At 45.3% G+C, this 25728-nt stretch overlaps 19 non-coding genes and 1 pseudogene across 19 annotated transcripts; all 20 read left to right on the top strand.

The window, feature by feature from the left end:
• The first annotated feature begins 443 nt into the window (after positions 1 to 443).
• Positions 444 to 634, top strand: LOC141185131 (U2 spliceosomal RNA). Its single transcript, XR_012259822.1, has one exon. It is a non-coding gene; the product is annotated as a U2 spliceosomal RNA (small nuclear RNA).
• Positions 635 to 1754: 1120 nt separating this feature from the next.
• Positions 1755 to 1945, top strand: LOC141187501 (U2 spliceosomal RNA). Its single transcript, XR_012261681.1, has one exon. It is a non-coding gene; the product is annotated as a U2 spliceosomal RNA (small nuclear RNA).
• Positions 1946 to 3066: 1121 nt separating this feature from the next.
• On the top strand, positions 3067 to 3158 carry LOC141186208 (U2 spliceosomal RNA; annotated as a pseudogene).
• A 789-nt stretch (positions 3159 to 3947) lies between these two features.
• LOC141185764 (U2 spliceosomal RNA) lies at positions 3948 to 4129 on the top strand. Its single transcript, XR_012260383.1, has one exon. It is a non-coding gene; the product is annotated as a U2 spliceosomal RNA (small nuclear RNA).
• Positions 4130 to 5250: 1121 nt separating this feature from the next.
• LOC141187500 (U2 spliceosomal RNA) lies at positions 5251 to 5441 on the top strand. The gene has a single exon (XR_012261680.1). It is a non-coding gene; the product is annotated as a U2 spliceosomal RNA (small nuclear RNA).
• A 1121-nt stretch (positions 5442 to 6562) lies between these two features.
• On the top strand, positions 6563 to 6753 carry LOC141191399 (U2 spliceosomal RNA). The gene has a single exon (XR_012265395.1). It is a non-coding gene; the product is annotated as a U2 spliceosomal RNA (small nuclear RNA).
• A 1121-nt stretch (positions 6754 to 7874) lies between these two features.
• LOC141184386 (U2 spliceosomal RNA) lies at positions 7875 to 8065 on the top strand. The gene has a single exon (XR_012259146.1). It is a non-coding gene; the product is annotated as a U2 spliceosomal RNA (small nuclear RNA).
• Positions 8066 to 9184: 1119 nt separating this feature from the next.
• On the top strand, positions 9185 to 9375 carry LOC141187155 (U2 spliceosomal RNA). The gene has a single exon (XR_012261367.1). It is a non-coding gene; the product is annotated as a U2 spliceosomal RNA (small nuclear RNA).
• A 1121-nt stretch (positions 9376 to 10496) lies between these two features.
• On the top strand, positions 10497 to 10687 carry LOC141184385 (U2 spliceosomal RNA). Its single transcript, XR_012259145.1, has one exon. It is a non-coding gene; the product is annotated as a U2 spliceosomal RNA (small nuclear RNA).
• A 1119-nt stretch (positions 10688 to 11806) lies between these two features.
• On the top strand, positions 11807 to 11997 carry LOC141187143 (U2 spliceosomal RNA). The gene has a single exon (XR_012261356.1). It is a non-coding gene; the product is annotated as a U2 spliceosomal RNA (small nuclear RNA).
• Positions 11998 to 13116: 1119 nt separating this feature from the next.
• LOC141187129 (U2 spliceosomal RNA) lies at positions 13117 to 13307 on the top strand. Its single transcript, XR_012261344.1, has one exon. It is a non-coding gene; the product is annotated as a U2 spliceosomal RNA (small nuclear RNA).
• Positions 13308 to 14426: 1119 nt separating this feature from the next.
• LOC141184201 (U2 spliceosomal RNA) lies at positions 14427 to 14617 on the top strand. Its single transcript, XR_012258979.1, has one exon. It is a non-coding gene; the product is annotated as a U2 spliceosomal RNA (small nuclear RNA).
• A 1121-nt stretch (positions 14618 to 15738) lies between these two features.
• Positions 15739 to 15929, top strand: LOC141184383 (U2 spliceosomal RNA). Its single transcript, XR_012259144.1, has one exon. It is a non-coding gene; the product is annotated as a U2 spliceosomal RNA (small nuclear RNA).
• Positions 15930 to 17048: 1119 nt separating this feature from the next.
• LOC141187117 (U2 spliceosomal RNA) lies at positions 17049 to 17239 on the top strand. Its single transcript, XR_012261333.1, has one exon. It is a non-coding gene; the product is annotated as a U2 spliceosomal RNA (small nuclear RNA).
• A 1121-nt stretch (positions 17240 to 18360) lies between these two features.
• On the top strand, positions 18361 to 18551 carry LOC141184382 (U2 spliceosomal RNA). Its single transcript, XR_012259143.1, has one exon. It is a non-coding gene; the product is annotated as a U2 spliceosomal RNA (small nuclear RNA).
• A 1120-nt stretch (positions 18552 to 19671) lies between these two features.
• On the top strand, positions 19672 to 19862 carry LOC141187105 (U2 spliceosomal RNA). The gene has a single exon (XR_012261322.1). It is a non-coding gene; the product is annotated as a U2 spliceosomal RNA (small nuclear RNA).
• A 1119-nt stretch (positions 19863 to 20981) lies between these two features.
• Positions 20982 to 21172, top strand: LOC141187093 (U2 spliceosomal RNA). Its single transcript, XR_012261311.1, has one exon. It is a non-coding gene; the product is annotated as a U2 spliceosomal RNA (small nuclear RNA).
• Positions 21173 to 22291: 1119 nt separating this feature from the next.
• On the top strand, positions 22292 to 22482 carry LOC141187081 (U2 spliceosomal RNA). Its single transcript, XR_012261300.1, has one exon. It is a non-coding gene; the product is annotated as a U2 spliceosomal RNA (small nuclear RNA).
• Positions 22483 to 23601: 1119 nt separating this feature from the next.
• LOC141184200 (U2 spliceosomal RNA) lies at positions 23602 to 23792 on the top strand. Its single transcript, XR_012258978.1, has one exon. It is a non-coding gene; the product is annotated as a U2 spliceosomal RNA (small nuclear RNA).
• A 1121-nt stretch (positions 23793 to 24913) lies between these two features.
• On the top strand, positions 24914 to 25104 carry LOC141184125 (U2 spliceosomal RNA). Its single transcript, XR_012258910.1, has one exon. It is a non-coding gene; the product is annotated as a U2 spliceosomal RNA (small nuclear RNA).
• Positions 25105 to 25728: the final 624 nt, after the last annotated feature.

Below are 25728 nucleotides of genomic sequence, written 5' to 3'. Positions count from 1 at the left end.
GAATGTGGCAATGGAACGCTGGCTGCGCGTGTCATAATAGGCTCTGAGCCTTTATATACCTGCGCACAGCAGCAGCCACCTTCAGTCTGCTGTTGGACAGCCAGCAGCAGCAGCAGCAGGAGAGGTAATTAATCAGCAACCCTCCTGCTAAGGGTAGACAGCTGCTCGTTCCACCCCCCCCCCGCCTTAATTGGTTCTCCTCCCTTCCAACGGTGTTGAGGCGGGTGGGAACAGCCAGGGGTTGAGGGTACTGTGCTAAAAGAGGTGGAGTTATGCAGATCTAAAACGCGTGGATTGCAGCAGCAGCAAGCCGAAAAGTGCAGGCATGTGAGGGATCTAGAGGTTGACAGCATGTCTTCTTAACGGGAGTCCAGGTGGCCATCTGCACAAATGGACTTTTCAGAATCCTTGGGTGGCACCGTAGTCGGAAACCAATTCTGGTTATCGCTTCTCGGCCTTTTGGCTAAGATCAAGTGTAGTATCTGTTCTTATCAGTTTAATATCTGATACGTCCACTATCTGGGGACCATATATTAAATGGATTTTTAGAACAGGGAGATGGAAAAAGAGCTTGCTCTGTCCACTCCACGCATTGACCTGGTATTGCAGTATCTCCAGGACCGGTGCACCCCTTCTTTAATGCAGTTTCTAAAATCAGAAAGAATTGAATTCAATGCTTTTTGTTCATTTTGCTTGTTTGTCGGATTTTGGGATGGACTCTTTGGCTTTGCTTTTCTTCTCCTCATTGGATTTTTCATGTTAAAAGTTGCAGAAGCCAGATGACAAGCTCATTTTGGTTCAACTTCAGCAACTGTGCGTTGCATTGCCATGTAATGTAATGTAATGCAATGCTATCTATCTAGCTCTCCCTCTATACTTCCTTTTGGATAAACAGACATATTAGGCAAGCATTTTGGAGCTTTCACCTAAATAACTACAGGTGGTGAGATAAGCTGCACAATATAATTGACCTTTCAGTATATTGTTGCACACACACCATCTGTTTAGCAAATGCCCTTGTTATCAACAGCAGCCTTTTAAACTCACCTGAGCTAACAGGTATGTGAGCTGGTTACTCTGCTGCGCTTAAAATTTCTTTTTTGGTTTGCTACAATGCCTTTTCTGAAACGTTGTCTCCCTCTGCTGGAACACTGACTTCTTTCATTTAATGCCTGCAGACTATAAAAGAGAAACCAACCCAAAAAGTTTGGTTGATTAGTCTGTGGCATTCTTTTAAACTGTTGCTTATGGCGGTCTCTGTGAGCTTCTCAGTGACATTCAGCCATCCAGGTATCCCGCCTGCAGTAGACGGAATGTGGCAATGGAACGCTGGCTGCGCGTGTCATAATAGGCTCTGAGCCTTTATATACCTGCGCACAGCAGCAGCCACCTTCAGTCTGCTGCTGGACAGCCAGCAGCAGCAGCAGCAGGAGAGGTAATTAATCAGCAACCCTCCTGCTAAGGGTAGACAGCTGCTCGTTCCACCCCCCCCCGGCCTTAATTGGTTCTCCTCCCTTCCAACGGTGTTGAGGCGGGTGGGAACAGCCGGGGGTTGAGGGTACTGTGCTAAAAGAGGTGGAGTTATGCAGATCTAAAACGCGTGGATTGCAGCAGCAGCAAGCCGAAAAGTGCAGGCATGTGAGGGATCTAGAGGTTGACAGCATGTCTTCTTAACGGGAGTCCAGGTGGCCATCTCCACAAATGGACTTTTCAGAATCCTTGGGTGGCACCGTAGTCGGAAACCAATTCTGGTTATCGCTTCTCGGCCTTTTGGCTAAGATCAAGTGTAGTATCTGTTCTTATCAGTTTAATATCTGATACGTCCCCTATCTGGGGACCATATATTAAATGGATTTTTAGAACAGGGAGATGGAAAAAGAGCTTGCTCTGTCCACTCCACGCATTGACCTGGTATTGCAGTATCTCCAGGACCGGTGCACCCCTTCTTTAATGCAGTTTCTAAAATCAGAAAGAATTGAATTCAATGCTTTTTGTTCATTTTGCTTGTTTTTCGGATTTTGGGATGGACTCTTTGGCTTTGCTTTTCTTCTCCTCATTGGATTTTTCATGTTAAAAGTTGCAGAAGCCAGATGACAAGCTCATTTTGGTTCAACTTCAGCAACTGTGCATTGCATTGCCATGTAATGTAATGTAATGCAATGCTATCTATCTAGCTCTCCCTCTATACTTCCTTTTGGATAAACAGACATATTAGGCAAGCATTTTGGAGCTTTCACCTAAATAACTACAGGTGGTGAGATAAGCTGCACAATATAATTGACCTTTCAGTATATTGTTGCACACACACCATCTATTTAGCAAATGCCCTTGTTATCAACAGCAGCCTTTTAAACTCACCTGAGCTAACAGGTATGTGAGCTGGTTACTCTGCTGCGCTTAAAATTTCTTTTTTGGTTTGCTACAATGCCTTTTCTGAAACGTTGTCTCCCTCTGCTGGAACACTGACTTCTTTCATTTAATGCCTGCAGACTATAAAAGAGAAACCAACCCAAATAGTTTGGTTGATTAGTCTGTGGCATTCTTTTAAACTGTTGCTTATGGCGGTCTCTGTGAGCTTCTCAGTGACATTCAGCCATCCAGGTATCCCGCCTGCAGTAGACGGAATGTGGCAATGGAACGCTGGCTGCGCGTGTCATAATAGGCTCTGAGCCTTTATATACCTGCGCACAGCAGCAGCCACCTTCAGTCTGCTGCTGGACAGCCAGCAGCAGCAGCAGCAGGAGAGGTAATTAATCAGCAACCCTCCTGCTAAGGGTAGACAGCTGCTCGTTCCACCCCCCCCCCCGCCTTAATTGGTTCTCCTCCCTTCCAACGGTGTTGAGGCGGGTGGGAACAGCCGGGGGTTGAGGGTACTGTGCTAAAAGAGGTGGAGTTATGCAGATCTAAAACGCGTGGATTGCAGCAGCAGCAAGCCGAAAAGTGCAGGCATGTGAGGGATCTAGAGGTTGACAGCATGTCTTCTTAACGGGAGTCCAGGTGGCCATCTCCACAAATGGACTTTTCAGAATCCTTGGGTGGCACCGTAGTCGGAAACCAATTCTGGTTATCGCTTCTCGGCCTTTTGGCTAAGATCAAGTGTAGTATCTTTCGAAAAGGCGGTTTTGGATGTTGGCCGCCCTAGTAGATTGATACATTATGCACACTGGGGTTTAGGCGCTTGTTAGTACGCCAGGTGGCTAATATAGTCATCTGGTGGAAAGCATGGCCCCCCAGGATCGACGCCATTGGGCCGGGGAAGATCGAAAGCCCGAAGTGTGAAGTGCCCCAGGAGTGGTGACCCTGGGGTGCCTTAACTCACTGGGATTGGGAACCCCACTTGAGTTTATGGCACATTTGCACAAGCACTTCAAATTTTCTTTCTTCGCACACACCCTTATTCCGGGCCTTCTGGCCTTAGGATGGGGAATTTTTCAATTCCCGGTCGAAGGTCCGGGCAGTATTATACTGTGAAACCTTCACTATTTATTTAATTTCTTTGTCACTGTGTGTCCACTTATTCACGTGTGACACGTCCTACTAGGATTTTGTCGGGATGCGGTTCCCTTACGGGTTCCTCTCTTGGCAGGTCTAGGGGGGGAGTGTGTGGCCATCAGGTTCCGCTCCCCCCTGAACCCCCCTGGCTCTCCTCTTTCGGGAGGAGAGCATTGTTGGCTCCCCTCTTCCGGGAGGGGAGCACAGTCTTTGGCTCCCAGTGCCTTGCTCGGGTGAGAACTCGGGCAGGTGCTGGGGGTAAGATTGGGTCGCCTCTGGCTTCGGCTGGAGGTGGCTTTTTGTCCCTGTTCCTCGCTGTGGCCTTTTGGCTCGGAGGGACGGGGAATGGTTTGGGGGACCCTTTTCCTTTTGGAGAGGGTTTCAAGAAGACCAGCATCCTAGTGCACTTTTTTTGTGGCACTTGTCACTTTTTTAAGCGCACTCGGGTTTTGTACACGAATTCGGGCTTTCGATAAAAAAAAAATCTGTTCTTATCAGTTTAATATCTGATACGTCCCCTATCTGGGGACCATATATTAAATGGATTTTTAGAACAGGGAGATGGAAAAAGAGCTTGCTCTGTCCACTCCACGCATTGACCTGGTATTGCAGTATCTCCAGGACCGGTGCACCCCTTCTTTAATGCAGTTTCTAAAATCAGAAAGAATTGAATTCAATGCTTTTTGTTCATTTTGCTTGTTTGTCGGATTTTGGGATGGACTCTTTGGCTTTGGTTTTCTTCTCCTCATTGGATTTTTCATGTTAAAAGTTGCAGAAGCCAGTTGACAAGCTCATTTTGGTTCAACTTCAGCAACTGTGCATTGCATTGCCATGTAATGTAATGTAATGCAATGCTATCTATCTAGCTCTCCCTCTATACTTCCTTTTGGATAAACAGACATATTAGGCAAGCATTTTGGAGCTTTCACCTAAATAACTACAGGTGGTGAGATAAGCTGCACAATATAATTGACCTTTCAGTATATTGTTGCACACACACCATCTATTTAGCAAATGCCCTTGTTATCAACAGCAGCCTTTTAAACTCACCTGAGCTAACAGGTATGTGAGCTGGTTACTCTGCTGCGCTTAAAATTTCTTTTTTGGTTTGCTACAATGCCTTTTCTGAAACGTTGTCTCCCTCTGCTGGAACACTGACTTCTTTCATTTAATGCCTGCAGACTATAAAAGAGAAACCAACCCAAAAAGTTTGGTTGATTAGTCTGTGGCATTCTTTTAAACTGTTGCTTATGGCGGTCTCTGTGAGCTTCTCAGTGACATTCAGCCATCCAGGTATCCCGCCTGCAGTAGACGGAATGTGGCAATGGAACGCTGGCTGCGCGTGTCATAATAGGCTCTGAGCCTTTATATACCTGCGCACAGCAGCAGCCACCTTCAGTCTGCTGCTGGACAGCCAGCAGCAGCAGCAGCAGGAGAGGTAATTAATCAGCAACCCTCCTGCTAAGGGTAGACAGCTGCTCGTTCCACCCCCCCCCCCGCCTTAATTGGTTCTCCTCCCTTCCAACGGTGTTGAGGCGGGTGGGAACAGCCGGGGGTTGAGGGTACTGTGCTAAAAGAGGTGGAGTTATGCAGATCTAAAACGCGTGGATTGCAGCAGCAGCAAGCCGAAAAGTGCAGGCATGTGAGGGATCTAGAGGTTGACAGCATGTCTTCTTAACGGGAGTCCAGGTGGCCATCTCCACAAATGGACTTTTCAGAATCCTTGGGTGGCACCGTAGTCGGAAACCAATTCTGGTTATCGCTTCTCGGCCTTTTGGCTAAGATCAAGTGTAGTATCTGTTCTTATCAGTTTAATATCTGATACGTCCCCTATCTGGGGACCATATATTAAATGGATTTTTAGAACAGGGAGATGGAAAAAGAGCTTGCTCTGTCCACTCCACGCATTGACCTGGTATTGCAGTATCTCCAGGACCGGTGCACCCCTTCTTTAATGCAGTTTCTAAAATCAGAAAGAATTGAATTCAATGCTTTTTGTTCATTTTGCTTGTTTGTCGGATTTTGGGATGGACTCTTTGGCTTTGCTTTTCTTCTCCTCATTGGATTTTTCATGTTAAAAGTTGCAGAAGCCAGATGACAAGCTCATTTTGGTTCAACTTCAGCAACTGTGCATTGCATTGCCATGTAATGTAATGTAATGCAATGCTATCTATCTAGCTCTCCCTCTATACTTCCTTTTGGATAAACAGACATATTAGGCAAGCATTTTGGAGCTTTCACCTAAATAACTACAGGTGGTGAGATAAGCTGCACAATATAATTGACCTTTCAGTATATTGTTGCACACACACCATCTATTTAGCAAATGCCCTTGTTATCAACAGCAGCCTTTTAAACTCACCTGAGCTAACAGGTATGTGAGCTGGTTACTCTGCTGCGCTTAAAATTTCTTTTTTGGTTTGCTACAATGCCTTTTCTGAAACGTTGTCTCCCTCTGCTGGAACACTGACTTCTTTCATTTAATGCCTGCAGACTATAAAAGAGAAACCAACCCAAAAAGTTTGGTTGATTAGTTTGTGGCATTCTTTTAAACTGTTGCTTATGGCGGTCTCTGTGAGCTTCTCAGTGACATTCAGCCATCCAGGTATCCCGCCTGCAGTAGACGGAATGTGGCAATGGAACGCTGGCTGCGCGTGTCATAATAGGCTCTGAGCCTTTATATACCTGCGCACAGCAGCAGCCACCTTCAGTCTGCTGCTGGACAGCCAGCAGCAGCAGCAGCAGGAGAGGTAATTAATCAGCAACCCTCCTGCTAAGGGTAGACAGCTGCTCGTTCCACCCCCCCCCCCGCCTTAATTGGTTCTCCTCCCTTCCAACGGTGTTGAGGCGGGTGGGAACAGCCGGGGGTTGAGGGTACTGTGCTAAAAGAGGTGGAGTTATGCAGATCTAAAACGCGTGGATTGCAGCAGCAGCAAGCCGAAAAGTGCAGGCATGTGAGGGATCTAGAGGTTGACAGCATGTCTTCTTAACGGGAGTCCAGGTGGCCATCTCCACAAATGGACTTTTCAGAATCCTTGGGTGGCATCGTAGTCGGAAACCAATTCTGGTTATCGCTTCTCGGCCTTTTGGCTAAGATCAAGTGTAGTATCTGTTCTTATCAGTTTAATATCTGATACGTCCCCTATCTGGGGACCATATATTAAATGGATTTTTAGAACAGGGAGATGGAAAAAGAGCTTGCTCTGTCCACTCCACGCATTGACCTGGTATTGCAGTATCTCCAGGACCGGTGCACCACTTCTTTAATGCAGTTTCTAAAATCAGAAAGAATTGAATTCAATGCTTTTTGTTCATTTTGCTTGTTTGTCGGATTTTGGGATGGACTCTTTGGCTTTGCTTTTCTTCTCCTCATTGGATTTTTCATGTTAAAAGTTGCAGAAGCCAGATGACAAGCTCATTTTGGTTCAACTTCAGCAACTGTGCATTGCATTGCCATGTAATGTAATGTAATGCAATGCTATCTATCTAGCTCTCCCTCTATACTTCCTTTTGGATAAACAGACATATTAGGCAAGCATTTTGGAGCTTTCACCTAAATAACTACAGGTGGTGAGATAAGCTGCACAATATAATTGACCTTTCAGTATATTGTTGCACACACACCATCTATTTAGCAAATGCCCTTGTTATCAACAGCAGCCTTTTAAACTCACCTGAGCTAACAGGTATGTGAGCTGGTTACTCTGCTGCGCTTAAAATTTCTTTTTTGGTTTGCTACAATGCCTTTTCTGAAACGTTGTCTCCCTCTGCTGGAACACTGACTTCTTTCATTTAATGCCTGCAGACTATAAAAGAGAAACCAACCCAAAAAGTTTGGTTGATTAGTCTGTGGCATTCTTTTAAACTGTTGCTTATGGCGGTCTCTGTGAGCTTCTCAGTGACATTCAGCCATCCAGGTATCCCGCCTGCAGTAGACGGAATGTGGCAATGGAACGCTGGCTGCGCGTGTCATAATAGGCTCTGAGCCTTTATATACCTGCGCACAGCAGCAGCCACCTTCAGTCTGCTGCTGGACAGCCAGCAGCAGCAGCAGCAGGAGAGGTAATTAATCAACAACCCTCCTGCTAAGGGTAGACAGCTGCTCGTTCCACCCCCCCCCCCGCCTTAATTGGTTCTCCTCCCTTCCAACGATGTTGAGGCGGGTGGGAACAGCCGGGGGTTGAGGGTACTGTGCTAAAAGAGGTGGAGTTATGCAGATCTAAAACGCGTGGATTGCAGCAGCAGCAAGCCGAAAAGTGCAGGCATGTGAGGGATCTAGAGGTTGACAGCATGTCTTCTTAACGGGAGTCCAGGTGGCCATCTCCACAAATGGACTTTTCAGAATCCTTGGGTGGCACCGTAGTCGGAAACCAATTCTGGTTATGGCTTCTCGGCCTTTTGGCTAAGATCAAGTGTAGTATCTGTTCTTATCAGTTTAATATCTGATACGTCCCCTATCTGGGGACCATATATTAAATGGATTTTTAGAACAGGGAGATGGAAAAAGAGCTTGCTCTGTCCACTCCACGCATTGACCTGGTATTGCAGTATCTCCAGGACCGGTGCACCCCTTCTTTAATGCAGTTTCTAAAATCAGAAAGAATTGAATTCAATGCTTTTTGTTCATTTTGCTTGTTTGTCGGATTTTGGGATGGACTCTTTGGCTTTGCTTTTCTTCTCCTCATTGGATTTTTCATGTTAAAAGTTGCAGAAGCCAGATGACAAGCTCATTTTGGTTCAACTTCAGCAACTGTGCATTGCATTGCCATGTAATGTAATGTAATGCAATGCTATCTATCTAGCTCTCCCTCTATACTTCCTTTTGGATAAACAGACATATTAGGCAAGCATTTTGGAGCTTTCACCTAAATAACTACAGGTGGTGAGATAAGCTGCACAATATAATTGACCTTTCAGTATATTGTTGCACACACACCATCTATTTAGCAAATGCCCTTGTTATCAACAGCAGCCTTTTAAACTCACCTGAGCTAACAGGTATGTGAGCTGGTTACTCTGCTGCGCTTAAAATTTCTTTTTTGGTTTGCTACAATGCCTTTTCTGAAACGTTGTCTCCCTCTGCTGGAACACTGACTTCTTTCATTTAATGCCTGCAGACTATAAAAGAGAAACCAACCCAAAAAGTTTGGTTGATTAGTTTGTGGCATTCTTTTAAACTGTTGCTTATGGCGGTCTCTGTGAGCTTCTCAGTGACATTCAGCCATCCAGGTATCCCGCCTGCAGTAGACGGAATGTGGCAATGGAACGCTGGCTGCGCGTGTCATAATAGGCTCTGAGCCTTTATATACCTGCGCACAGCAGCAGCCACCTTCAGTCTGCTGCTGGACAGCCAGCAGCAGCAGCAGCAGGAGAGGTAATTAATCAGCAACCCTCCTGCTAAGGGTAGACAGCTGCTCGTTCCACCCCCCCCCGCCTTAATTGGTTCTCCTCCCTTCCAACGGTGTTGAGGCGGGTGGGAACAGCCGGGGGTTGAGGGTACTGTGCTAAAAGAGGTGGAGTTATGCAGATCTAAAACGCGTGGATTGCAGCAGCAGCAAGCCGAAAAGTGCAGGCATGTGAGGGATCTAGAGGTTGACAGCATGTCTTCTTAACGGGAGTCCAGGTGGCCATCTCCACAAATGGACTTTTCAGAATCCTTGGGTGGCACCGTAGTCGGAAACCAATTCTGGTTATCGCTTCTCGGCCTTTTGGCTAAGATCAAGTGTAGTATCTGTTCTTATCAGTTTAATATCTGATACGTCCCCTATCTGGGGACCATATATTAAATGGATTTTTAGAACAGGGAGATGGAAAAAGAGCTTGCTCTGTCCACTCCACGCATTGACCTGGTATTGCAGTATCTCCAGGTCCGGTGCACCCCTTCTTTAATGCAGTTTCTAAAATCAGAAAGAATTGAATTCAATGCTTTTTGTTCATTTTGCTTGTTTGTCGGATTTTGGGATGGACTCTTTGGCTTTGCTTTTCTTCTCCTCATTGGATTTTTCATGTTAAAAGTTGCAGAAGCCAGATGACAAGCTCATTTTGGTTCAACTTCAGCAACTGTGCATTGCATTGCCATGTAATGTAATGTAATGCAATGCTATCTATCTAGCTCTCCCTCTATACTTCCTTTTGGATAAACAGACATATTAGGCAAGCATTTTGGAGCTTTCACCTAAATAACTACAGGTGGTGAGATAAGCTGCACAATATAATTGACCTTTCAGTATATTGTTGCACACACACCATCTATTTAGCAAATGCCCTTGTTATCAACAGCAGCCTTTTAAACTCACCTGAGCTAACAGGTATGTGAGCTGGTTACTCTGCTGCGCTTAAAATTTCTTTTTTGGTTTGCTACAATGCCTTTTCTGAAACGTTGTCTCCCTCTGCTGGAACACTGACTTCTTTCATTTAATGCCTGCAGACTATAAAAGAGAAACCAACCCAAAAAGTTTGGTTGATTAGTCTGTGGCATTCTTTTAAACTGTTGCTTATGGCGGTCTCTGTGAGCTTCTCAGTGACATTCAGCCATCCAGGTATCCCGCCTGCAGTAGACGGAATGTGGCAATGGAACGCTGGCTGCGCGTGTCATAATAGGCTCTGAGCCTTTATATACCTGCGCACAGCAGCAGCCACCTTCAGTCTGCTGCTGGACAGCCAGCAGCAGCAGCAGCAGGAGAGGTAATTAATCAACAACCCTCCTGCTAAGGGTAGACAGCTGCTCGTTCCACCCCCCCCCCCGCCTTAATTGGTTCTCCTCCCTTCCAACGATGTTGAGGCGGGTGGGAACAGCCGGGGGTTGAGGGTACTGTGCTAAAAGAGGTGGAGTTATGCAGATCTAAAACGCGTGGATTGCAGCAGCAGCAAGCCGAAAAGTGCAGGCATGTGAGGGATCTAGAGGTTGACAGCATGTCTTCTTAACGGGAGTCCAGGTGGCCATCTCCACAAATGGACTTTTCAGAATCCTTGGGTGGCACCGTAGTCGGAAACCAATTCTGGTTATGGCTTCTCGGCCTTTTGGCTAAGATCAAGTGTAGTATCTGTTCTTATCAGTTTAATATCTGATACGTCCCCTATCTGGGGACCATATATTAAATGGATTTTTAGAACAGGGAGATGGAAAAAGAGCTTGCTCTGTCCACTCCACGCATTGACCTGGTATTGCAGTATCTCCAGGACCGGTGCACCCCTTCTTTAATGCAGTTTCTAAAATCAGAAAGAATTGAATTCAATGCTTTTTGTTCATTTTGCTTGTTTGTCGGATTTTGGGATGGACTCTTTGGCTTTGCTTTTCTTCTCCTCATTGGATTTTTCATGTTAAAAGTTGCAGAAGCCAGATGACAAGCTCATTTTGGTTCAACTTCAGCAACTGTGCATTGCATTGCCATGTAATGTAATGTAATGCAATGCTATCTATCTAGCTCTCCCTCTATACTTCCTTTTGGATAAACAGACATATTAGGCAAGCATTTTGGAGCTTTCACCTAAATAACTACAGGTGGTGAGATAAGCTGCACAATATAATTGACCTTTCAGTATATTGTTGCACACACACCATCTATTTAGCAAATGCCCTTGTTATCAACAGCAGCCTTTTAAACTCACCTGAGCTAACAGGTATGTGAGCTGGTTACTCTGCTGCGCTTAAAATTTCTTTTTTGGTTTGCTACAATGCCTTTTCTGAAACGTTGTCTCCCTCTGCTGGAACACTGACTTCTTTCATTTAATGCCTGCAGACTATAAAAGAGAAACCAACCCAAAAAGTTTGGTTGATTAGTTTGTGGCATTCTTTTAAACTGTTGCTTATGGCGGTCTCTGTGAGCTTCTCAGTGACATTCAGCCATCCAGGTATCCCGCCTGCAGTAGACGGAATGTGGCAATGGAACGCTGGCTGCGCGTGTCATAATAGGCTCTGAGCCTTTATATACCTGCGCACAGCAGCAGCCACCTTCAGTCTGCTGCTGGACAGCCAGCAGCAGCAGCAGCAGGAGAGGTAATTAATCAGCAACCCTCCTGCTAAGGGTAGACAGCTGCTCGTTCCACCCCCCCCCGCCTTAATTGGTTCTCCTCCCTTCCAACGGTGTTGAGGCGGGTGGGAACAGCCGGGGGTTGAGGGTACTGTGCTAAAAGAGGTGGAGTTATGCAGATCTAAAACGCGTGGATTGCAGCAGCAGCAAGCCGAAAAGTGCAGGCATGTGAGGGATCTAGAGGTTGACAGCATGTCTTCTTAACGGGAGTCCAGGTGGCCATCTCCACAAATGGACTTTTCAGAATCCTTGGGTGGCACCGTAGTCGGAAACCAATTCTGGTTATCGCTTCTCGGCCTTTTGGCTAAGATCAAGTGTAGTATCTGTTCTTATCAGTTTAATATCTGATACGTCCCCTATCTGGGGACCATATATTAAATGGATTTTTAGAACAGGGAGATGGAAAAAGAGCTTGCTCTGTCCACTCCACGCATTGACCTGGTATTGCAGTATCTCCAGGTCCGGTGCACCCCTTCTTTAATGCAGTTTCTAAAATCAGAAAGAATTGAATTCAATGCTTTTTGTTCATTTTGCTTGTTTGTCGGATTTTGGGATGGACTCTTTGGCTTTGCTTTTCTTCTCCTCATTGGATTTTTCATGTTAAAAGTTGCAGAAGCCAGATGACAAGCTCATTTTGGTTCAACTTCAGCAACTGTGCATTGCATTGCCATGTAATGTAATGTAATGCAATGCTATCTATCTAGCTCTCCCTCTATACTTCCTTTTGGATAAACAGACATATTAGGCAAGCATTTTGGAGCTTTCACCTAAATAACTACAGGTGGTGAGATAAGCTGCACAATATAATTGACCTTTCAGTATATTGTTGCACACACACCATCTATTTAGCAAATGCCCTTGTTATCAACAGCAGCCTTTTAAACTCACCTGAGCTAACAGGTATGTGAGCTGGTTACTCTGCTGCGCTTAAAATTTCTTTTTTGGTTTGCTACAATGCCTTTTCTGAAACGTTGTCTCCCTCTGCTGGAACACTGACTTCTTTCATTTAATGCCTGCAGACTATAAAAGAGAAACCAACCCAAAAAGTTTGGTTGATTAGTTTGTGGCATTCTTTTAAACTGTTGCTTATGGCGGTCTCTGTGAGCTTCTCAGTGACATTCAGCCATCCAGGTATCCCGCCTGCAGTAGACGGAATGTGGCAATGGAACGCTGGCTGCGCGTGTCATAATAGGCTCTGAGCCTTTATATACCTGCGCACAGCAGCAGCCACCTTCAGTCTGCTGCTGGACAGCCAGCAGCAGCAGCAGCAGGAGAGGTAATTAATCAGCAACCCTCCTGCTAAGGGTAGACAGCTGCTCGTTCCACCCCCCCCCGCCTTAATTGGTTCTCCTCCCTTCCAACGGTGTTGAGGCGGGTGGGAACAGCCGGGGGTTGAGGGTACTGTGCTAAAAGAGGTGGAGTTATGCAGATCTAAAACGCGTGGATTGCAGCAGCAGCAAGCCGAAAAGTGCAGGCATGTGAGGGATCTAGAGGTTGACAGCATGTCTTCTTAACGGGAGTCCAGGTGGCCATCTCCACAAATGGACTTTTCAGAATCCTTGGGTGGCACCGTAGTCGGAAACCAATTCTGGTTATCGCTTCTCGGCCTTTTGGCTAAGATCAAGTGTAGTATCTGTTCTTATCAGTTTAATATCTGATACGTCCCCTATCTGGGGACCATATATTAAATGGATTTTTAGAACAGGGAGATGGAAAAAGAGCTTGCTCTGTCCACTCCACGCATTGACCTGGTATTGCAGTATCTCCAGGTCCGGTGCACCCCTTCTTTAATGCAGTTTCTAAAATCAGAAAGAATTGAATTCAATGCTTTTTGTTCATTTTGCTTGTTTGTCGGATTTTGGGATGGACTCTTTGGCTTTGCTTTTCTTCTCCTCATTGGATTTTTCATGTTAAAAGTTGCAGAAGCCAGATGACAAGCTCATTTTGGTTCAACTTCAGCAACTGTGCATTGCATTGCCATGTAATGTAATGTAATGCAATGCTATCTATCTAGCTCTCCCTCTATACTTCCTTTTGGATAAACAGACATATTAGGCAAGCATTTTGGAGCTTTCACCTAAATAACTACAGGTGGTGAGATAAGCTGCACAATATAATTGACCTTTCAGTATATTGTTGCACACACACCATCTATTTAGCAAATGCCCTTGTTATCAACAGCAGCCTTTTAAACTCACCTGAGCTAACAGGTATGTGAGCTGGTTACTCTGCTGCGCTTAAAATTTCTTTTTTGGTTTGCTACAATGCCTTTTCTGAAACGTTGTCTCCCTCTGCTGGAACACTGACTTCTTTCATTTAATGCCTGCAGACTATAAAAGAGAAACCAACCCAAAAAGTTTGGTTGATTAGTCTGTGGCATTCTTTTAAACTGTTGCTTATGGCGGTCTCTGTGAGCTTCTCAGTGACATTCAGCCATCCAGGTATCCCGCCTGCAGTAGACGGAATGTGGCAATGGAACGCTGGCTGCGCGTGTCATAATAGGCTCTGAGCCTTTATATACCTGCGCACAGCAGCAGCCACCTTCAGTCTGCTGCTGGACAGCCAGCAGCAGCAGCAGCAGGAGAGGTAATTAATCAGCAACCCTCCTGCTAAGGGTAGACAGCTGCTCGTTCCACCCCCCCCCGCCTTAATTGGTTCTCCTCCCTTCCAACGGTGTTGAGGCGGGTGGGAACAGCCGGGGGTTGAGGGTACTGTGCTAAAAGAGGTGGAGTTATGCAGATCTAAAACGCGTGGATTGCAGCAGCAGCAAGCCGAAAAGTGCAGGCATGTGAGGGATCTAGAGGTTGACAGCATGTCTTCTTAACGGGAGTCCAGGTGGCCATCTCCACAAATGGACTTTTCAGAATCCTTGGGTGGCACCGTAGTCGGAAACCAATTCTGGTTATCGCTTCTCGGCCTTTTGGCTAAGATCAAGTGTAGTATCTGTTCTTATCAGTTTAATATCTGATACGTCCCCTATCTGGGGACCATATATTAAATGGATTTTTAGAACAGGGAGATGGAAAAAGAGCTTGCTCTGTCCGCTCCACGCATTGACCTGGTATTGCAGTATCTCCAGGACCGGTGCACCCCTTCTTTAATGCAGTTTCTAAAATCAGAAAGAATTGAATTCAATGCTTTTTGTTCATTTTGCTTGTTTGTCGGATTTTGGGATGGACTCTTTGGCTTTGCTTTTCTTCTCCTCATTGGATTTTTCATGTTAAAAGTTGCAGAAGCCAGATGACAAGCTCATTTTGGTTCAACTTCAGCAACTGTGCATTGCATTGCCATGTAATGTAATGTAATGCAATGCTATCTATCTAGCTCTCCCTCTATACTTCCTTTTGGATAAACAGACATATTAGGCAAGCATTTTGGAGCTTTCACCTAAATAACTACAGGTGGTGAGATAAGCTGCACAATATAATTGACCTTTCAGTATATTGTTGCACACACACCATCTATTTAGCAAATGCCCTTGTTATCAACAGCAGCCTTTTAAACTCACCTGAGCTAACAGGTATGTGAGCTGGTTACTCTGCTGCGCTTAAAATTTATTTTTTGGTTTGCTACAATGCCTTTTCTGAAACGTTGTCTCCCTCTGCTGGAACACTGACTTCTTTCATTTAATGCCTGCAGACTATAAAAGAGAAACCAACCCAAAAAGTTTGGTTGATTAGTCTGTGGCATTCTTTTAAACTGTTGCTTATGGCGGTCTCTGTGAGCTTCTCAGTGACATTCAGCCATCCAGGTATCCCGCCTGCAGTAGACGGAATGTGGCAATGGAACGCTGGCTGCGCGTGTCATAATAGGCTCTGAGCCTTTATATAACTGCGCACAGCAGCAGCCACCTTCAGTCTGCTGCTGGACAGCCAGCAGCAGCAGCAGCAGGAGAGGTAATTAATCAACAACCCTCCTGCTAAGGGTAGACAGCTGCTCGTTCCACCCCCCCCCCCGCCTTAATTGGTTCTCCTCCCTTCCAACGATGTTGAGGCGGGTGGGAACAGCCGGGGGTTGAGGGTACTGTGCTAAAAGAGGTGGAGTTATGCAGATCTAAAACGCGTGGATTGCAGCAGCAGCAAGCCGAAAAGTGCAGGCATGTGAGGGATCTAGAGGTTGACAGCATGTCTTCTTAACGGGAGTCCAGGTGGCCATCTCCACAAATGGACTTTTCAGAATCCTTGGGTGGCACCGTAGTCGGAAACCAATTCTGGTTATGGCTTCTCGGCCTTTTGGCTAAGATCAAGTGTAGTATCTGTTCTTATCAGTTTAATATCTGATACGTCCCCTATCTGGGGACCATATATTAAATGGATTTTTAGAACAGGGAGATGGAAAAAGAGCTTGCTCTGTCCACTCCACGCATTGACCTGGTATTGCAGTATCTCCAGGACCGGTGCACCCCTTCTTTAATGCAGTTTCTAAAATCAGAAAGAATTGAATTCAATGCTTTTTGTTCATTTTGCTTGTTTGTCGGATTTTGGGATGGACTCTTTGGCTTTGCTTTTCTTCTCCTCATTGGATTTTTCATGTTAAAAGTTGCAGAAGCCAGATGACAAGCTCATTTTGGTTCAACTTCAGCAACTGTGCATTGCATTGCCATGTAATGTAATGTAATGCAATGCTATCTATCTAGCTCTCCCTCTATACTTCCTTTTGGATAAACAGACATATTAGGCAAGCATTTTGGAGCTTTCACCTAAATAACTACAGGTGGTGAGATAAGCTGCACAATATAATTGACCTTTCAGTATATTGTTGCACACACACCATCTATTTAGCAAATGCCCTTGTTATCAACAGCAGCCTTTTAAACTCACCTGAGCTAACAGGTATGTGAGCTGGTTACTCTGCTGCGCTTAAAATTTCTTTTTTGGTTTGCTACAATGCCTTTTCTGAAACGTTGTCTCCCTCTGCTGGAACACTGACTTCTTTCATTTAATGCCTGCAGACTATAAAAGAGAAACCAACCCAAAAAGTTTGGTTGATTAGTTTGTGGCATTCTTTTAAACTGTTGCTTATGGCGGTCTCTGTGAGCTTCTCAGTGACATTCAGCCATCCAGGTATCCCGCCTGCAGTAGACGGAATGTGGCAATGGAACGCTGGCTGCGCGTGTCATAATAGGCTCTGAGCCTTTATATACCTGCGCACAGCAGCAGCCACCTTCAGTCTGCTGCTGGACAGCCAGCAGCAGCAGCAGCAGGAGAGGTAATTAATCAGCAACCCTCCTGCTAAGGGTAGACAGCTGCTCGTTCCACCCCCCCCCGCCTTAATTGGTTCTCCTCCCTTCCAACGGTGTTGAGGCGGGTGGGAACAGCCGGGGGTTGAGGGTACTGTGCTAAAAGAGGTGGAGTTATGCAGATCTAAAACGCGTGGATTGCAGCAGCAGCAAGCCGAAAAGTGCAGGCATGTGAGGGATCTAGAGGTTGACAGCATGTCTTCTTAACGGGAGTCCAGGTGGCCATCTCCACAAATGGACTTTTCAGAATCCTTGGGTGGCACCGTAGTCGGAAACCAATTCTGGTTATCGCTTCTCGGCCTTTTGGCTAAGATCAAGTGTAGTATCTGTTCTTATCAGTTTAATATCTGATACGTCCCCTATCTGGGGACCATATATTAAATGGATTTTTAGAACAGGGAGATGGAAAAAGAGCTTGCTCTGTCCACTCCACGCATTGACCTGGTATTGCAGTATCTCCAGGTCCGGTGCACCCCTTCTTTAATGCAGTTTCTAAAATCAGAAAGAATTGAATTCAATGCTTTTTGTTCATTTTGCTTGTTTGTCGGATTTTGGGATGGACTCTTTGGCTTTGCTTTTCTTCTCCTCATTGGATTTTTCATGTTAAAAGTTGCAGAAGCCAGATGACAAGCTCATTTTGGTTCAACTTCAGCAACTGTGCATTGCATTGCCATGTAATGTAATGTAATGCAATGCTATCTATCTAGCTCTCCCTCTATACTTCCTTTTGGATAAACAGACATATTAGGCAAGCATTTTGGAGCTTTCACCTAAATAACTACAGGTGGTGAGATAAGCTGCACAATATAATTGACCTTTCAGTATATTGTTGCACACACACCATCTATTTAGCAAATGCCCTTGTTATCAACAGCAGCCTTTTAAACTCACCTGAGCTAACAGGTATGTGAGCTGGTTACTCTGCTGCGCTTAAAATTTCTTTTTTGGTTTGCTACAATGCCTTTTCTGAAACGTTGTCTCCCTCTGCTGGAACACTGACTTCTTTCATTTAATGCCTGCAGACTATAAAAGAGAAACCAACCCAAAAAGTTTGGTTGATTAGTCTGTGGCATTCTTTTAAACTGTTGCTTATGGCGGTCTCTGTGAGCTTCTCAGTGACATTCAGCCATCCAGGTATCCCGCCTGCAGTAGACGGAATGTGGCAATGGAACGCTGGCTGCGCGTGTCATAATAGGCTCTGAGCCTTTATATACCTGCGCACAGCAGCAGCCACCTTCAGTCTGCTGCTGGACAGCCAGCAGCAGCAGCAGCAGGAGAGGTAATTAATCAACAACCCTCCTGCTAAGGGTAGACAGCTGCTCGTTCCACCCCCCCCCCCGCCTTAATTGGTTCTCCTCCCTTCCAACGATGTTGAGGCGGGTGGGAACAGCCGGGGGTTGAGGGTACTGTGCTAAAAGAGGTGGAGTTATGCAGATCTAAAACGCGTGGATTGCAGCAGCAGCAAGCCGAAAAGTGCAGGCATGTGAGGGATCTAGAGGTTGACAGCATGTCTTCTTAACGGGAGTCCAGGTGGCCATCTCCACAAATGGACTTTTCAGAATCCTTGGGTGGCACCGTAGTCGGAAACCAATTCTGGTTATGGCTTCTCGGCCTTTTGGCTAAGATCAAGTGTAGTATCTGTTCTTATCAGTTTAATATCTGATACGTCCCCTATCTGGGGACCATATATTAAATGGATTTTTAGAACAGGGAGATGGAAAAAGAGCTTGCTCTGTCCACTCCACGCATTGACCTGGTATTGCAGTATCTCCAGGACCGGTGCACCCCTTCTTTAATGCAGTTTCTAAAATCAGAAAGAATTGAATTCAATGCTTTTTGTTCATTTTGCTTGTTTGTCGGATTTTGGGATGGACTCTTTGGCTTTGCTTTTCTTCTCCTCATTGGATTTTTCATGTTAAAAGTTGCAGAAGCCAGATGACAAGCTCATTTTGGTTCAACTTCAGCAACTGTGCATTGCATTGCCATGTAATGTAATGTAATGCAATGCTATCTATCTAGCTCTCCCTCTATACTTCCTTTTGGATAAACAGACATATTAGGCAAGCATTTTGGAGCTTTCACCTAAATAACTACAGGTGGTGAGATAAGCTGCACAATATAATTGACCTTTCAGTATATTGTTGCACACACACCATCTATTTAGCAAATGCCCTTGTTATCAACAGCAGCCTTTTAAACTCACCTGAGCTAACAGGTATGTGAGCTGGTTACTCTGCTGCGCTTAAAATTTCTTTTTTGGTTTGCTACAATGCCTTTTCTGAAACGTTGTCTCCCTCTGCTGGAACACTGACTTCTTTCATTTAATGCCTGCAGACTATAAAAGAGAAACCAACCCAAAAAGTTTGGTTGATTAGTTTGTGGCATTCTTTTAAACTGTTGCTTATGGCGGTCTCTGTGAGCTTCTCAGTGACATTCAGCCATCCAGGTATCCCGCCTGCAGTAGACGGAATGTGGCAATGGAACGCTGGCTGCGCGTGTCATAATAGGCTCTGAGCCTTTATATACCTGCGCACAGCAGCAGCCACCTTCAGTCTGCTGCTGGACAGCCAGCAGCAGCAGCAGCAGGAGAGGTAATTAATCAGCAACCCTCCTGCTAAGGGTAGACAGCTGCTCGTTCCACCCCCCCCCCGCCTTAATTGGTTCTCCTCCCTTCCAACGGTGTTGAGGCGGGTGGGAACAGCCGGGGGTTGAGGGTACTGTGCTAAAAGAGGTGGAGTTATGCAGATCTAAAACGCGTGGATTGCAGCAGCAGCAAGCCGAAAAGTGCAGGCATGTGAGGGATCTAGAGGTTGACAGCATGTCTTCTTAACGGGAGTCCAGGTGGCCATCTCCACAAATGGACTTTTCAGAATCCTTGGGTGGCACCGTAGTCGGAAACCAATTCTGGTTATCGCTTCTCGGCCTTTTGGCTAAGATCAAGTGTAGTATCTGTTCTTATCAGTTTAATATCTGATACGTCCCCTATCTGGGGACCATATATTAAATGGATTTTTAGAACAGGGAGATGGAAAAAGAGCTTGCTCTGTCCACTCCACGCATTGACCTGGTATTGCAGTATCTCCAGGTCCGGTGCACCCCTTCTTTAATGCAGTTTCTAAAATCAGAAAGAATTGAATTCAATGCTTTTTGTTCATTTTGCTTGTTTGTCGGATTTTGGGATGGACTCTTTGGCTTTGCTTTTCTTCTCCTCATTGGATTTTTCATGTTAAAAGTTGCAGAAGCCAGATGACAAGCTCATTTTGGTTCAACTTCAGCAACTGTGCATTGCATTGCCATGTAATGTAATGTAATGCAATGCTATCTATCTAGCTCTCCCTCTATACTTCCTTTTGGATAAACAGACATATTAGGCAAGCATTTTGGAGCTTTCACCTAAATAACTACAGGTGGTGAGATAAGCTGCACAATATAATTGACCTTTCAGTATATTGTTGCACACACACCATCTATTTAGCAAATGCCCTTGTTATCAACAGCAGCCTTTTAAACTCACCTGAGCTAACAGGTATGTGAGCTGGTTACTCTGCTGCGCTTAAAATTTCTTTTTTGGTTTGCTACAATGCCTTTTCTGAAACGTTGTCTCCCTCTGCTGGAACACTGACTTCTTTCATTTAATGCCTGCAGACTATAAAAGAGAAACCAACCCAAAAAGTTTGGTTGATTAGTTTGTGGCATTCTTTTAAACTGTTGCTTATGGCGGTCTCTGTGAGCTTCTCAGTGACATTCAGCCATCCAGGTATCCCGCCTGCAGTAGACGGAATGTGGCAATGGAACGCTGGCTGCGCGTGTCATAATAGGCTCTGAGCCTTTATATACCTGCGCACAGCAGCAGCCACCTTCAGTCTGCTGCTGGACAGCCAGCAGCAGCAGCAGCAGGAGAGGTAATTAATCAGCAACCCTCCTGCTAAGGGTAGACAGCTGCTCGTTCCACCCCCCCCCGCCTTAATTGGTTCTCCTCCCTTCCAACGGTGTTGAGGCGGGTGGGAACAGCCGGGGGTTGAGGGTACTGTGCTAAAAGAGGTGGAGTTATGCAGATCTAAAACGCGTGGATTGCAGCAGCAGCAAGCCGAAAAGTGCAGGCATGTGAGGGATCTAGAGGTTGACAGCATGTCTTCTTAACGGGAGTCCAGGTGGCCATCTCCACAAATGGACTTTTCAGAATCCTTGGGTGGCACCGTAGTCGGAAACCAATTCTGGTTATCGCTTCTCGGCCTTTTGGCTAAGATCAAGTGTAGTATCTGTTCTTATCAGTTTAATATCTGATACGTCCCCTATCTGGGGACCATATATTAAATGGATTTTTAGAACAGGGAGATGGAAAAAGAGCTTGCTCTGTCCACTCCACGCATTGACCTGGTATTGCAGTATCTCCAGGTCCGGTGCACCCCTTCTTTAATGCAGTTTCTAAAATCAGAAAGAATTGAATTCAATGCTTTTTGTTCATTTTGCTTGTTTGTCGGATTTTGGGATGGACTCTTTGGCTTTGCTTTTCTTCTCCTCATTGGATTTTTCATGTTAAAAGTTGCAGAAGCCAGATGACAAGCTCATTTTGGTTCAACTTCAGCAACTGTGCATTGCATTGCCATGTAATGTAATGTAATGCAATGCTATCTATCTAGCTCTCCCTCTATACTTCCTTTTGGATAAACAGACATATTAGGCAAGCATTTTGGAGCTTTCACCTAAATAACTACAGGTGGTGAGATAAGCTGCACAATATAATTGACCTTTCAGTATATTGTTGCACACACACCATCTATTTAGCAAATGCCCTTGTTATCAACAGCAGCCTTTTAAACTCACCTGAGCTAACAGGTATGTGAGCTGGTTACTCTGCTGCGCTTAAAATTTCTTTTTTGGTTTGCTACAATGCCTTTTCTGAAACGTTGTCTCCCTCTGCTGGAACACTGACTTCTTTCATTTAATGCCTGCAGACTATAAAAGAGAAACCAACCCAAAAAGTTTGGTTGATTAGTTTGTGGCATTCTTTTAAACTGTTGCTTATGGCGGTCTCTGTGAGCTTCTCAGTGACATTCAGCCATCCAGGTATCCCGCCTGCAGTAGACGGAATGTGGCAATGGAACGCTGGCTGCGCGTGTCATAATAGGCTCTGAGCCTTTATATACCTGCGCACAGCAGCAGCCACCTTCAGTCTGCTGCTGGACAGCCAGCAGCAGCAGCAGCAGGAGAGGTAATTAATCAGCAACCCTCCTGCTAAGGGTAGACAGCTGCTCGTTCCACCCCCCCCCGCCTTAATTGGTTCTCCTCCCTTCCAACGGTGTTGAGGCGGGTGGGAACAGCCGGGGGTTGAGGGTACTGTGCTAAAAGAGGTGGAGTTATGCAGATCTAAAACGCGTGGATTGCAGCAGCAGCAAGCCGAAAAGTGCAGGCATGTGAGGGATCTAGAGGTTGACAGCATGTCTTCTTAACGGGAGTCCAGGTGGCCATCTCCACAAATGGACTTTTCAGAATCCTTGGGTGGCACCGTAGTCGGAAACCAATTCTGGTTATCGCTTCTCGGCCTTTTGGCTAAGATCAAGTGTAGTATCTGTTCTTATCAGTTTAATATCTGATACGTCCCCTATCTGGGGACCATATATTAAATGGATTTTTAGAACAGGGAGATGGAAAAAGAGCTTGCTCTGTCCACTCCACGCATTGACCTGGTATTGCAGTATCTCCAGGTCCGGTGCACCCCTTCTTTAATGCAGTTTCTAAAATCAGAAAGAATTGAATTCAATGCTTTTTGTTCATTTTGCTTGTTTGTCGGATTTTGGGATGGACTCTTTGGCTTTGCTTTTCTTCTCCTCATTGGATTTTTCATGTTAAAAGTTGCAGAAGCCAGATGACAAGCTCATTTTGGTTCAACTTCAGCAACTGTGCATTGCATTGCCATGTAATGTAATGTAATGCAATGCTATCTATCTAGCTCTCCCTCTATACTTCCTTTTGGATAAACAGACATATTAGGCAAGCATTTTGGAGCTTTCACCTAAATAACTACAGGTGGTGAGATAAGCTGCACAATATAATTGACCTTTCAGTATATTGTTGCACACACACCATCTATTTAGCAAATGCCCTTGTTATCAACAGCAGCCTTTTAAACTCACCTGAGCTAACAGGTATGTGAGCTGGTTACTCTGCTGCGCTTAAAATTTCTTTTTTGGTTTGCTACAATGCCTTTTCTGAAACGTTGTCTCCCTCTGCTGGAACACTGACTTCTTTCATTTAATGCCTGCAGACTATAAAAGAGAAACCAACCCAAAAAGTTTGGTTGATTAGTCTGTGGCATTCTTTTAAACTGTTGCTTATGGCGGTCTCTGTGAGCTTCTCAGTGACATTCAGCCATCCAGGTATCCCGCCTGCAGTAGACGGAATGTGGCAATGGAACGCTGGCTGCGCGTGTCATAATAGGCTCTGAGCCTTTATATACCTGCGCACAGCAGCAGCCACCTTCAGTCTGCTGCTGGACAGCCAGCAGCAGCAGCAGCAGGAGAGGTAATTAATCAGCAACCCTCCTGCTAAGGGTAGACAGCTGCTCGTTCCACCCCCCCCCGCCTTAATTGGTTCTCCTCCCTTCCAACGGTGTTGAGGCGGGTGGGAACAGCCGGGGGTTGAGGGTACTGTGCTAAAAGAGGTGGAGTTATGCAGATCTAAAACGCGTGGATTGCAGCAGCAGCAAGCCGAAAAGTGCAGGCATGTGAGGGATCTAGAGGTTGACAGCATGTCTTCTTAACGGGAGTCCAGGTGGCCATCTCCACAAATGGACTTTTCAGAATCCTTGGGTGGCACCGTAGTCGGAAACCAATTCTGGTTATCGCTTCTCGGCCTTTTGGCTAAGATCAAGTGTAGTATCTGTTCTTATCAGTTTAATATCTGATACGTCCCCTATCTGGGGACCATATATTAAATGGATTTTTAGAACAGGGAGATGGAAAAAGAGCTTGCTCTGTCCGCTCCACGCATTGACCTGGTATTGCAGTATCTCCAGGACCGGTGCACCCCTTCTTTAATGCAGTTTCTAAAATCAGAAAGAATTGAATTCAATGCTTTTTGTTCATTTTGCTTGTTTGTCGGATTTTGGGATGGACTCTTTGGCTTTGCTTTTCTTCTCCTCATTGGATTTTTCATGTTAAAAGTTGCAGAAGCCAGATGACAAGCTCATTTTGGTTCAACTTCAGCAACTGTGCATTGCATTGCCATGTAATGTAATGTAATGCAATGCTATCTATCTAGCTCTCCCTCTATACTTCCTTTTGGATAAACAGACATATTAGGCAAGCATTTTGGAGCTTTCACCTAAATAACTACAGGTGGTGAGATAAGCTGCACAATATAATTGACCTTTCAGTATATTGTTGCACACACACCATCTATTTAGCAAATGCCCTTGTTATCAACAGCAGCCTTTTAAACTCACCTGAGCTAACAGGTATGTGAGCTGGTTACTCTGCTGCGCTTAAAATTTATTTTTTGGTTTGCTACAATGCCTTTTCTGAAACGTTGTCTCCCTCTGCTGGAACACTGACTTCTTTCATTTAATGCCTGCAGACTATAAAAGAGAAACCAACCCAAAAAGTTTGGTTGATTAGTCTGTGGCATTCTTTTAAACTGTTGCTTATGGCGGTCTCTGTGAGCTTCTCAGTGACATTCAGCCATCCAGGTATCCCGCCTGCAGTAGACGGAATGTGGCAATGGAACGCTGGCTGCGCGTGTCATAATAGGCTCTGAGCCTTTATATACCTGCGCACAGCAGCAGCCACCTTCAGTCTGCTGCTGGACAGCCAGCAGCAGCAGCAGCAGGAGAGGTAATTAATCAGCAACCCTCCTGCTAAGGGTAGACAGCTGCTCGTTCCACCCCCCCCCCCGCCTTAATTGGTTCTCCTCCCTTCCAACGGTGTTGAGGCGGGTGGGAACAGCCGGGGGTTGAGGGTACTGTGCTAAAAGAGGTGGAGTTATGCAGATCTAAAACGCGTGGATTGCAGCAGCAGCAAGCCGAAAAGTGCAGGCATGTGAGGGATCTAGAGGTTGACAGCATGTCTTCTTAACGGGAGTCCAGGTGGCCATCTCCACAAATGGACTTTTCAGAATCCTTGGGTGGCACCGTAGTCGGAAACCAATTCTGGTTATCGCTTCTCGGCCTTTTGGCTAAGATCAAGTGTAGTATCTGTTCTTATCAGTTTAATATCTGATACGTCCCCTATCTGGGGACCATATATTAAATGGATTTTTAGAACAGGGAGAAGGAAAAAGAGCTTGCTCTGTCCACTCCACGCATTGACCTGGTATTGCAGTATCTCCAGGACCGGTGCACCCCTTCTTTAATGCAGTTTCTAAAATCAGAAAGAATTGAATTCAATGCTTTTTGTTCATTTTGCTTGTTTGTCGGATTTTGGGATGGACTCTTTGGCTTTGCTTTTCTTCTCCTCATTGGATTTTTCATGTTAAAAGTTGCAGAAGCCAGATGACAAGCTCATTTTGGTTCAACTTCAGCAACTGTGCATTGCATTGCCATGTAATGTAATGTAATGCAATGCTATCTATCTAGCTCTCCCTCTATACTTCCTTTTGGATAAACAGACATATTAGGCAAGCATTTTGGAGCTTTCACCTAAATAACTACAGGTGGTGAGATAAGCTGCACAATATAATTGACCTTTCAGTATATTGTTGCACACACACCATCTATTTAGCAAATGCCCTTGTTATCAACAGCAGCCTTTTAAACTCACCTGAACTAACAGGTATGTGAGCTCGTTACTCTGCTGCGCTTAAAATTTCTTTTTTGGTTTGCTACAATGCCTTTTCTGAAACGTTGTCTCCCTCTGCTGGAACACTGACTTCTTTCATTTAATGCCTGCAGACTATAAAAGAGAAACCAACCCAAAAAGTTTGGTTGATTAGTCTGTGGCATTCTTTTAAACTGTTGCTTATGGCGGTCTC

This window comes from Phyllobates terribilis, unplaced genomic scaffold, assembly GCF_046119375.1.
Source record: "Phyllobates terribilis strain yellow unplaced genomic scaffold, ASM4611937v1 Scaffold_40__1_contigs__length_11209783, whole genome shotgun sequence".
NCBI lineage: Eukaryota > Metazoa > Chordata > Amphibia > Anura > Dendrobatidae > Phyllobates > Phyllobates terribilis.
The sequence above is the reverse complement of the archived record's forward strand: the minus strand, read 5'-3'. Positions and strand labels throughout refer to the sequence as shown.